The 12921-nt window shown below is 43.8% G+C and overlaps 1 protein-coding gene across 6 annotated transcripts in view; it reads right to left on the bottom strand.

Moving 5' to 3' along the window:
• Positions 1-12921, bottom strand: part of SLC8A3 (solute carrier family 8 member A3) — a 167646-nt gene that overhangs the window by 19011 nt on the left and 135714 nt on the right. The window lies entirely within an intron of this gene.

Below are 12921 nucleotides of genomic sequence, written 5' to 3' on the forward strand. Positions count from 1 at the left end.
ATGATATACCAATGGGACAAACAATGCTCACAGCATCACAAGGCAGCTGGGAGAGCAATGAAATGATATACAGATAAAGAGATGAGTATTAAGTTCCTCCCATAATGTTTGTTTCCTTATCCCTCTTTCTTTGGGGACAAGGGAGGAGTCTTTGGCTTTTGCAACCTACTAACGTTGATCTGAAAGGCTTATTTTGTAGAAAGGGCAGAAAATGGGGGACATTGGCCTGTGGGGGTCTTCCCTGGAAATTGTAGAATGTCTTCCTTTCTCCACAGCAGTAATTTTCTTGGGCCCAAGTCACACATTTCAGGAAATTCACAGAGGACCTAAAAACTACTCCAAATAAATAAGTAAAAATTAAGAAAAGCTCCAAATGAGCTTTTGCAGTTGCAGGGATATTCTGGTTGTGTCCACATCACCTCTGGGGTACTATGAGTTATGATTAGTTTGTAAGTCCTACGATTATCTTGTAAATAGCACATTTCCACTGGTTTTTATATTAAAAGGCATTATTTTGTTAATGTGAACATTTAAAAATATGAAACAATTTTAGTAACACTATTTTGCATTTCTTCATTTTTAAAAATAGAGACGGGAACTTTAGAAGTATAGGTGTACCAAGGGCTCTCCCGACCTTTGCTTAACGATGGGGACCAGACTAGAAGTGTAGCCTCTCCAGGAAGGTGTGAGACATTGCAGTAGGGGTGGGAGTGGACCTACACAGAAGCCCTGTTCAGCTACCCATGGGAACGCACCCTTTCAGCTGCTGGTATCTCCAAGCCTGCCCTTTGTGGAGGAGACTTCAGCCCCCCCTTTATTACTTTTTTAATGAAGTAAAAATATCTGCACATCCTGACTTGAAGTCATCTCTGCTCTCCTGAGCTTTCCCAAATCTCAGGAAGGACTATAGGTGTCTACAGAGCTTCCATTGTCCCCACAGTTGTTCCTGTAAAATCAGATGTTGGAGCCATCCTTCCTGGAGTGAATGTAATAGCAGTTACTGACCCTGCCACCCCCCCACGTACACACACAGAACAAAGATTCTTGACCCTCATCACCCCAGTTGCAGAAAAACTTGGCTAGCCACTATAGAAAGCACAAGTGCTCAGCTCTTGAAAGACTACATCCCTTGGCCTTCCATCTTCCAGAGAAGGGGGACTGGTAGAGTGAGTGCATTGGTCATGGCGACTGGTGGCCTAACTTCGAATCCTGCCTCTACCCGTCACTAGTTGTGTGACCTTGGGCAAGTCGATAAAACTCTCCAAGTCTCATTATTAATGGAATTAAAGAAACTTACTCCATAGTGTTCCTAAGTGAGATAATGCATGCAAAATATCTGGCGGGACGTTTATCACCTAGTAAGTATTTAATAATAGCAACCATTACTACTAAAAGTAATAATGAGCCCAATTTGGTGGTTTGAGAGTAAACCATGTAAGGACCTCTTATCACCAGTCATTAAGTCAGAAAAAAACGTAGACATTGACAAATAGAACTGGTGACCCCAGAGGTGACACCAGCTGGGAACAGAAGTCTGGTCATAAAAGGTTTGGATAAAACAAGATGACAGATCCAAAATGGGGTATTAGGAGAGCTTAGGGTGTTAAGGGTGGAAACATGGAGAGCAACTTTCAGAGTCTCAAAATATGGCCTTGTGCCTCTGTCAGTGAAAAGTTCTGGGCTGGACAGACCACGTGTCTCACACAACATAGCATCACTTATGCTCATTTCGAATTTTAGTGAAGAGATAAACAGAAAGGGAGAAGTCATCAACATCTTAACTAAAGACAGAGAAATGAGGACAGGCATTAAGCAACAGCAAGAGAAACTTAGGTTAGCTAGATGGAAGAACCTGTTGGAGGGTGGGATGAATGGAGGAAGCAGGTATAGTTTTTCCTAGAGATCACTTATGAGGAAGGCATCACTCCTGCTTGGAATTAAGGTACGACTTTGCCTGGAAGCTAGAGAAATGCCTTCCAGCTCTTGAAAACTGAGAAAGGTCTCACCTCTACTTGAACGACAAATAGGCCATGAGAACACTTAAATTTAGTAAGAATCATCAGACAGATCTTGAATTCTCCTTCCAAACTTGTTCTTTCCCACCTTGGTCAGTGGCACTATCACCTCTGGAACTGCTCAAGCCCAGCGCCAAACCTGGAATCACCCCTGATTCCTTCCTTCTCTCACTGCCGCTCCTCCTGCACACCCCTGTGCTACATCTAACCCCCCCCACCTTTCCCGCTGCTATCAAGAGTTATATAAACACACCGTCCATTGCCTCTCCCGTGGACTATGTAGTAGTCCTCTAAGTGGTTTTCCCCCTTCTACCTTGCATTCCTTCTCCAATCCCTTCCTGCCATAGCAGCCAGGGTTTGTTTGTTGTTTAATTAAAAAATGCAATTCAGGTCCTATCATATCCCCTGTCATTGGAATAAATACAAAGTCTTTACCAGGACCTACAGACTCCTGCATGTCCAGTTCCTGTCTACATCTCTGACCTCATTCTTAATGCCCCTTCAGGGGATTTTTTAAATTGTGTCCTTTCCCACTCACTTGCCACCTTTGCTGTTTCCTCTGCCTGGGATGCTCTTCACCCAGGTCTTAGCTTATTCTCATCCTTTGGGTCTCAGCATGTACACTGCTTCCTGGTTGAAGCCTTCCATGGCCACCCTATGGAGAGGAGACCCCTTCCCCACCACTGGTTATTGTCCATCACATTTCTCTCCCCATTCCCTTCAACACACTTATTACAGCCTGAAATGAGTTTGAAAGTTTCCTTGTTTATAGGCTGTATGTCCACAGTAGAGTGTAGGCTCCGTAAGAACAGAGGACCTGTCTCTCCCTCTGGCCACTGTAGTACCAGCGACTGGCACAGTGCCTGGCGAACGGGAGGCCCTCAATCTTGACTTGTTGAGTGATTAAATTAATGGTGAATTTCTAACAACCAGTAATGAGTTTGGGGCTTCATGAAATGAACCTACCCTTGCCTTTTTTGCAGTAAATTATAACTCATTCTGAACAAAAGCATGTTTGGAAGGTGACTTTGATGGAATGCTTAAGGATTCTCAGAAGACAGAAAGGCCAACGCCACTCAAAATCATTGAACTACATATGCCATCGATAAGCCATGTATTTGTCCCATCCACAGGAGATTGCTCCAACTATGTGGGATCTAATTTGAACCCTACATTACCCCTATTCCCAATTCCTTCTTCCAACTCGGTGGCAGTTGCTGAATGGTCATGGGGCCAGATTATGCTGAGCAGCTGCTCCTAATGCTTTCAGACGCTCCAGGGCTTGCACCTGTCTCTCCTTAGCACCTTCTGCTGAGGGTGGTTCCAAAACATGTTCCCAGCTAAGACTTGGCTGTGCTGCTGCAAAAAAGGAGACACTCCCAGGAGATCTCCCACTAACAGCCCAGGAAGGATTAGGAAACTGAAATTTCTGGCTCCCTGGCTGGCCACTTGGAGCATTCCTTTGCATTGAGGACACTCAATTACAGAGGAGCCCTCTACAAAGGGAAGGGCATTCTAACTATTGAATTCTTTAGGGGTTGAAAGGGGTAGGAAATAGCATTTATTTGTTGAATGGATGAATATTATATTGGAGGAGAACCTCAATGATTTCATTTTATACAAGACAGGAAGGAATCTAAGATAGTATATATGCTACTTTGTGTCCTATACAATGAGAATTCTCTTATTTCATCTTTGCTTCATCCATTAACATAGGTATTCTTATTTCCATTTTAAAGACGAGAAAACTGATGCTCAGAGAGATTAAGTAACTTGCCCAGAGTCACACAGCAAGTAAGCAGCAGAGCTGGGATTTTAGGATGTACCCTTTGTTACTCATATAGCTTATTTCCTTCCAGTAATTGGGTAAGTTCTCTGTGCCATTCCTAAGCTGCAGCCAGTGAGGAAGTATAGAATTCTTACATTTAAATTCAGGCAGCACAGATAGTTAATAAGTGAATCTGCCTTCTGCATGGTATTGTAAGTGGCTTCCTAACCCTTTGGCTCTCCCATGCTATAAATAATCTCTAAGCACAGACTGGGCTTCTTACTTGCTGACCTCTTCCCTCCTGATTCCTACTACACGACTCTTCACCATATCAAGAAGGGCTTCCTTTCATCACTTCTAAATTTATCCTCACTGCTCCAGGCAGCTAACACTCACAAAGCCTCCTTGACCTGAGCCGCAGGACAGAGCTGGAGGATGAGCTATTGGCTTATTGAGGGGAGCTTTCTGAGGCCTTACATCTCTGGGTTGGGTTCTTCTTTTAGTCTCCTTTACCTCCCTGGTTTGGTGCCAGCGGCCTCCATATATTCCCCTGCTAGGTTTCTGGCTCTGGGAACTTGGGCAGAAAGGTCACGTACAACCACAGCTTAAAAGCCCAGCATTGGCAGTTCTCCCTCTAACCCCTCTGATCCAGTCTGATGGAAAAGCTATTAATCTCAAGCGAAGGCTTAGGGTGCTGTAATTGATTTTCTCTCTTGAAGATGGGTATATCATAGGGTCCCTGAAAGTGGTGCTTCTCAAACTTTAATGTGCATATGAATTATTTTACCTGACATCCTGTTAAAGTATAGATTCTGATTCAGTAGGTCTGGGGCAGGGCCTGAGATTCTGTATTTCTAATAAGATTCTAGGTAACCCCAATCCATGGACCACACTCTGAGTATCAGGGCCCAAGCTCCTTGGAGAAATCTCTCTGCCTCAATTGAATACCTAGGGAAAGGGTGGCTACTGCTCAAATGCTAGTGCCAGTTGGAAGGTGGGAGGCTAGAAGCAAAATCTAGAGTTCCATCCAAAGGCTGGAGTAATTAGGTCTATTCTAACACTGCATTTTGAGAGGGACTTTGGAGTACATTCAGAAGAGAGTGACTAGTTTGATGAGGAGCCTAGAAATCACATTTCAAATTAATTTACTAATATTTATAAAGCACTCATTTTGTGCCTGGCACTGCTCTAAGATCTTGATTTATATTAAGTCATTTAATCTTCACAACAGACCCAAAATGTAAGTATACACCAGGCATGGGGTTATTCTGCTGTTCTCTCTGTAAGCATCTTCTCACTTAATCTTCACTATAACCTGTGAGGTAGGCAATATCTTTTACCTTTACTTTACAAATTGGGAATCACAGGTGCAGAAGAGACTTGCCCAAGGTCATAACTAAGTAAGTGGCAGAGCTGGGAATAAAATTCAAACAGTGTGGCTGTAAAGATTGTACTTCTAACTACTGGGATCTGATATGCGTGATCCAGAGGAGAGATGCCACATAGGGGACAGGGTAAAACACTCTACATGGTTCTAGGACTGTCACAAATGGTGCTTCCAAAGGACTATGGCCATTAATGGGAAGGCCCAGGGAAGCAAGCTTCAACTCAACCATGGATTACGTAAGTGACATGAACAGACTTATAAGGGACTTATAAGACTTATAAGGGACTTAGAAGTAACTTATAATGGCTTATAAGTGATTGCCTCATTCCTGGTGGTATTAAAAAAGAGGGCGGGTGGCCCCACATGAATAAGACTGTGGAAAGGATTCCTGCATGCCGTAGGAGATCAAGTAGATAACCTCTTTTGGAGTGTGCTAGTAAACCAGCTCTTGGCAGGGTGGTGGTGGTGGTGGTGGTGAGTTGGGGACCCTGATTCATAGCTTTCACCTTCCATTATGTCAGTATTCCTACTATAAGTAATTTCAAGCCACTAATGGTTAAAAAAAACTGATGAGCAAAATTTCTGAACTTGTAATAATCAGCTCTTGTGAGCTAGTAGGAGCTGGCCAAAATGTTTGAGAATGGTTATGATGGGAGATGAGAGTTAGGATTGATTTGCAAATAATCATGTCACTTTCTAGTGTTTGTACAGAATGGATAAGTATCTGATAAAGTGAGGTATGAAGGTGCTTATTCAAACAAGTCTTTGGAAAACAGTCTGAAAGATTTGGCTTTTAAAAGGAAGATGGGTGGGTGGAGAGGCCATGGTAGAAAGAATTTCTAAAATGGCTTCTGAAAGATGTCCTGCCATAATTTCTGAAAACTGTGAATATGATGAGATATCACTCCCATGATTACATGTTCTATTACACAGTTGACCTTAAAATAGGGAGATTATCTGGGTGGGCCTGATCTAATTAAATGAGTCTTTAAAAGCACAGAGCTTTCTCTAGCTGAAGAAAAAGAGAAAGCCAAAAAGATCTGAAGATAGAAAAGGACTTGACATGCTGCTTCTGGTTTGAAGATGGAGGGGACTATATGAGAAAGAATGTAGGCAGCATCTAGGAGCAAAGAGTGGCCCCTGGATGTTAGCCTGCAAGAAAATAGGGACCTTAGATATACAGTGCAAGAAATTGGATCCTGCCAACAATCTGAATTAACTTGAATTTTTTCCCAGAGCTTCCAGATAAAAGCCCAGCCCGGCCAACATGTTGATTTCAGCTTTGTGAGACCCTAAGCAGAGATCCCAGTTGAGCCTGCCTGGCTTTCTGACCTACAGAACTAAGAGATAATAGATGAGTGCTGTTTGAAGACTAACACAATTAAATATGCATTTAAGCACAGATTTGTGACAATTTGTTACACAGCAAAAGACAACTAATATAGGAGGCTTATTCATTTTTGGAAGGCAGAGATTGATCTAGATGATCTCTGAGTACTAATTTGTAGCATCTATTTGTAGTCAGAATACTTTTTCCTGCTGGGAGGACCGTTGCTAGCCTATACAGCACCTTTGTGCAAAGCAGAAAAAGGATACCGCTCTGGGGTTATAAAATTTGGCAAGGACAGGTTGCCTATAGGCTTAGATAGCACCATGCTAGGGTGCAGGGGTTGGTGGATTTTAGCTTCCACTCAGGGGTCTTTATGCAGTGTACAACCTGCACAACTGTATGCAGCAGTCCTGTTGGGTAAACTCTTGCCTGTTTTGCTATTCTACACACAGGTCTAATGACCCAACGGGAATAGGGGACATACTGAGGCAGAGATGGATTTCACTGAAGAACTTCCTGCAATTTTGAGGGATGGTCAAGTGGATGGGGAGATAAGCAGGTAGGGAGGTACAAAGTGGGAGGGAGGAGGGTTTGGGTCTGTGTGTATTGTGTGGAAACAGGCACAGGGTCCTTGTGGCTTTGGCAACTGTTCTGGACCTGCCTGATAATTTCTGCTTGCGGCCTCTCCATGCTTTTGACTGGACAGGCTGATCAGAGGAAACCCACAAGGGTGCAGCTTCCCTTAGGTGAAATGTAGGAACATTTTGTCTCTGCTGACAATTACGGCCTGATTGCTTGACATATCCATGGGCAGACACCCATACATCTGAGGACTTGTGCTCTTTCTGTTCCCTGTGGAATAGTTGGGCTCATACAGGGCACCACAGCTCATGGTTGACACCACTTTCCCAGTGCTTGAAGAGCTTTCTTGTCTGCAGGTAAAGAGAAAAAGAGGCACTAGCATATTTATGGACCCATGCTTCTGGATATGATCACAGGCAAGGTGGCTTCAAAAACTCCAAAGGACTACTCACTCTGTTTCCTAAAGGTCAAGAGGAAGTGAGGGAATTTCTACTTTCTAGAAAAGCAGTTTTCTAAAGTAGATGACCTTCCTTTTAAAGGCTTTCATGCCTTGCAGTGCAGCTCTACAGGGTAGGAGAGACTTAAAATCCCAAACTGTTATACTCTCTACCCTTCCTCAGAGGATAAAGTCTGAGTTGTTCATCCCAGGAACTGGAAGCTCTCTGCAACGCTCACCCATCCATTTCAGCAACCTTATCCCTTCACAATCGCCCACTCCAACCCTCCTCATTATGCCCCAAACATGCCATAGTCTGTTCACCCTGAAGTCTTCCTTTCTTCTTTCCTCCTAGACTCATCCATTCATCCATCCACCACCCATCCATCCCATCTGTTTTCATTTGCTAAGGCTGCTGGAATGCAATATACCAGAAACTAGTTTTTATAAAGGGTATTTATTTAGTTATAAATTTAAAGTTCCTGGGAGGAAAGGCAGCATGTTTTCATCTGGGTTCCTCTATCACATGGAAAGACACATGGCGATGTCTGCTGACCCTCTCTCCCGGCTTCAGGGTTCAAATAGCTTTCCCTGGGGTTTTTCCTCTTTGCATCTCCAAATGTCTAGGTCTGAGCTGCTGAGCGCTCTTCTGACCTCTCTCCCTTTTAAGCCTCCAACTAGTCAAATTAAACATCACTCATTGTGGAGGGCACTCCCCTTAGCCTATTGCAGATGTAATTAGCCACAGATGAATTTCACATGCTGATGATTTAAGTCCACAGCAACAGAACCACTGGGCACCATCACCTAGCCAAGTTGACACCTGAACCCAACTACTACACCATCCAATCCATCCTTCAATCCCTTTCATTCAGCAAATACTTAAGCACCTAGATACATATCAAGCAACAAAGACATAATTTCTGCCTTCAAAGTGTTTCCTGTATATTGGGGAGACAAATATTTGAGTAATTATAGTAAGGCAAGTAATTATAGGTAATTGTGATAAGGGCTCAGGAAGCACACAGTTGAGAATAAGGACCTCAGGGAAACCTGTCCAGAGGAAATGTTTCAGCACAGGTGGATGATAAAATGAACTGGTTTGGCTAGGAGGAGGAGACGAAACCTTCAGAGAAGGAAGGAGCATGTGGAAAAGGCTTATTGGTGAGAAAATACATGGTGGCTTCAAGGAAATGAAATGAGATCGGTTTGGCTAGAGCATAAGAGAGAGGGATGGGGGAGAGGAGATGGACCCAGACACTGGAAGCCACACTAATACTCTGGATGATGTACTCCCATCTCTACCTCTCTGGATTCTCACTGCCCCTTCAAATAGCGTCCACATACCTCCCAAGCCTAGGAGAATGTTCCTGTAGCATCTAACCCATGCTGAGCTTCCCAGGTTCTGAGTTCTTGATCATTGCACTATATGAATCAAAAACTGCCTGATACATTTCTTGCTGCTTCATGCGTGATTGTATCTTGCCTACTGATTTAGGCTGTATTTCAGGGACATCAGAATATGTGTTACCTGCCTCTCCTTGTCTGATTCCTCTTTAGTGCTTAGCCCAAATATGGACACACAGCAGGTGCTCTGGAATACTTACTGGATATGTGGTCGTTGATTCAATCAATCATTCATTCATTCACTCCTCCATCCATCCATCTACCCCACTAGGTATTTATCAGAGGCCTGTTCCTACTCTCATAGAGCTAGTGGTGTATCCATGTGCAGAAAGCATTCCTTTTGGCCCTCCCCTTTGCCTGCTCATGTGGAATTTCCTTGAAGTAGGGGGCAATATTATGCTCTAGAAAATTTAGTGTCTCTGTGGAGGGCACCAACTTATTCACGAACCTCAGGCAATTCAAATCAGTCTTGGCTTGATTATTCCACAAACATCAAGGATAATCCTGAGCTGGACCATCTCTCTGTGCCATCATGCAAAGATAAAAGTATGTGTATATGTGCACATGCACATATGGGGGAAGTTAATGTACTCATCCATGATCTAGTTTCAAATCCTTTGCCAGGACAAACGTGTCTTCATCTCTTTAAGCTTTGGAAAAGACTTTCCTCCCTCTCTGCTGCCCTATGGTGGGGAGTGCTTCTTTTCCCTGATTGCGTGGGTGAGTGGGAGTGAAGCAGGATGGTATGAGGTTAGGAAGATTCCACTATACATAGGAGGGAGAATGTGGACTTATGACCGGTTATTCTCAAACGGGAATTATACTCCAATCCCCATAGCAGTAGGCCTGTGCGCATTTCAGCTCTGTATATGACTCAATTTTTTACAGCCCTATTCAGTCCCATATCTGCCCTGCTTCAACCCAAGAGAGTGGAGGGGAGCTGCGGAAGGTTTGCAACTTCAGGCCTCTTCCTCTTCAAAGTCAAGGAAGGTAATAAAAAAGGCACTAGTGGTCTGGGAATAAGTGCTTTCTGTGCCCTGAAATTGATAAATCCCCTTCTTGAAAACTCAGTGAGAATAATCTATAAAATCAGTTTCTTTAACAGTGTGTCTGCTCCCAGCCCTGAAGAGAACCAAGTGGCTGGTTATCTGATTCATGGCTTTGGAGATATTGGGTCGCTCTGTCTTGCTTTCTCACTCTGCTGGGGATTTCATTTTTAAAGAGTGATTTTGATCCAACCAGAAAGGAAAGAGGTTTGAATGTATAGACATGAAAGTTCAGATCCAAGACAAACCTTCCAATAATAAGGAGGAGAGGAGCTGCCTCCTAAGGACCTGACTCAAATACAGTCAAATCTCTTTGAATTCCACTTAATTCTCTTTCAATCTGAGCACTTACAGAGCCCATATTTCTGGTGATAACTTCTAGAGATATCAGTGAACAGAAAATCCTGGAAGATTGTACTGTCCCTGGACTCGGCAGGGAAAATCCTTCAATTAGAAACTTAACTCCACGGAAGATTAGCTGATTCTGTAGAAACGTTTCTGACTGAATCAATCAGGGACTAAAGTAAAGCAGAGATGCAGCATTGCACAAAGGCAGGGACACCATTCACAGAGCAGTCAATGACAATGCTGCCCCCTGCAGTTGTGCAGTGCAGTGGCCCTGGATAAGAGAACAGTGTGTGAACTGTGTCAGTTGCAGTGACTGCCACATTTTGTATGTGTTGAGAGGTCCAAAGGGGTTGTTAGAAATTCCACCTGTGAGATTTCTAAATGGTCTGTTTGACAGTTCAGCTCTTCCCTTCTTCTACTAGTCAAAAGATAACTTCTGGGTGGTGTGATGGTGGTGCAGTAGCAGAGTTCTTGCCTGCCGCGCCAGAGACCCGAGTTCGATTCCCGGTACCTGCCCATGCACACGCACAAAAAAATACACAGGCAATTTCTTGTTTTGGACCACCTAGAAACAACACTGACCCAGGCTGTCAGAGGGTTGGAGCCACAGGTCCTGAGTCCTGGTCCCAGCTCAGCTGCAGGAGTGCTGAGAGGAAAAAGTGAGCATCTGCCCTAAAGTGAGATTCTAGTGTATTGCAAATTTCACAGAACTTGGTGATCTTGGGGAGAACTTGGTAGAGTAACCTTTCTGGGTAGGAGTTTAAAAGAAGAAACTGATTTTTTACAAAGCAGTGGGGAGGATCTTATTTCTTTTATATCTAAAGGTCTGAAGTTCTTCTGATGACCACAGAAGAGGCTGACATAGACTCAAGAGGGCCAGGACTACACCGAGGAGAATGAAGCACAGGTGCAACATTTAAGAGGACACCAAAATATTCAGATAAATAGTATTTGAATGCAATATTTTAAAAAATCAGAATGAATGGAAAAAAATAAAAACCATGACGAACAAAATGTCAAAAATTTAAGTCTGGATCCAACTCTGTACTTGTATGACCTCACCTCACCTTAAGCCTGGCCATTGTCAGAGCAATTTCTTGGCCATTTGTTGCTTTGCACTATAATGAAGAGAATGTTAGACTAGGTTGCAAAAGACCTGGTCTTGAATTTTGCTGCTGTTACTTATTACTGTGTTCCCCTAAGCCACTTACCCTCTCTGAGCCTGTTCAAAGGGGACAAGAGGCTCTACTTACATCTTGGGATTTTCATGGGTAATGATATGAGTAGAAGAACACAATTCTTGATTTTGGAAACTGCAGGTATAATTCAACTGCATGTGTGTATGTAATGGAAGTAGAGCTCCAAGCACATCCTCCAGAGCTAAGCCTTTCAGAAGCCGGCCACCTTTTTCAACTTTTGAGTCATCCCTCCATCACTACCCCTGACTCTTCACCTGCCCCACCCCTCTTCTTCCTCACTCTCTGAGTGCTTGGCTGTCATATGCCAGCCCAAGGCTTGTGACAGGCAGGATTTCTGCTGCCTCCTTACTTTCAGACAGGTGGAACAGGGGAGGGTAAAATGGCTTATCTGAGGATATTGCTTTTGAATTGCACTCTGGGCAGATGAAGCCCAGTTCTCTGAGGCCTTAACTTCTGCTTCCTCTGTCTTGCTCAGCTTGTATGTGCTGCACACCCTCCGTTCCTTAACGTGGTCCACCTCTACTGGGACCCCTCCTGCACTGTCTCCAAACAGCACAGATGGGGCTGTGAAATCACAATGTGCTCTCCAAGGAGGCGGACGCCATGGTCTCTTCCCACGTAGCTTACCAATGAGTGGATGCATACTCAGATATGGACATTCACGGGTACCAGCCTTCACATCCCTGAACCATATACATAGGGTTGAATTACACATATGGAGAAAGCTGGGATGGGAGGAGGTGAGGCTGAGACGGGGTCTGGAAAAAGAAAGGAATCAGCAGAGAGGAAAAGCAAAGGGTGGAAGATATCCCATGAGTTAAGAGTCCTTGGTTTTGTCCCCTTCACTTCTGTCTTCCCTTGTACACAATGTAGAAAGTGAGGCACTGCCATTCATTGAATCCTCACAATACTTCCCTGTAAGAGGGTAACATTATCCTCATTTTACAGAGACATTAAAAGACTTTCCCAAGAGCACACAATCCAGCAGTAGTTACTGCTAACTCAAACTGAAAAACATTTCCTCTGTTCATTGACATTTCCCCGTCTCTGCCAGGCTGACCTAGTCAAACCACTGTTAGTCTCATCTGGACTCCTGAAATAGCCATCTCACTTGTCTTCCTGTTCTCTGTTTCCATTTCTCTTGCCCTGTTACAGTTCATTCTCCTCTCAGCAGCCAGAGGACTTTTCTTTTTTTTTAAGAAAATCATAACATGGCACCTCCTCCTTCAATCCCCCGATAGACTTCCATTGCACTTAGAATAAAATGATAGCCGCATTACATAGCCCAGGAGTTTTCAAGCTTTAGTATACTCAGAATCATCTGGAGGGTTTGATAAAACACAGGATATTGGACCCCAACTTCAGAGTTTCTGATTCCAGAGGTCTAGGGCAGGGGCCAAGAA

Source organism: Tamandua tetradactyla, chromosome 12 (genome assembly GCF_023851605.1).
Source record: "Tamandua tetradactyla isolate mTamTet1 chromosome 12, mTamTet1.pri, whole genome shotgun sequence".
In the NCBI taxonomy this organism is placed as follows: Eukaryota; Metazoa; Chordata; class Mammalia; order Pilosa; family Myrmecophagidae; genus Tamandua; species Tamandua tetradactyla.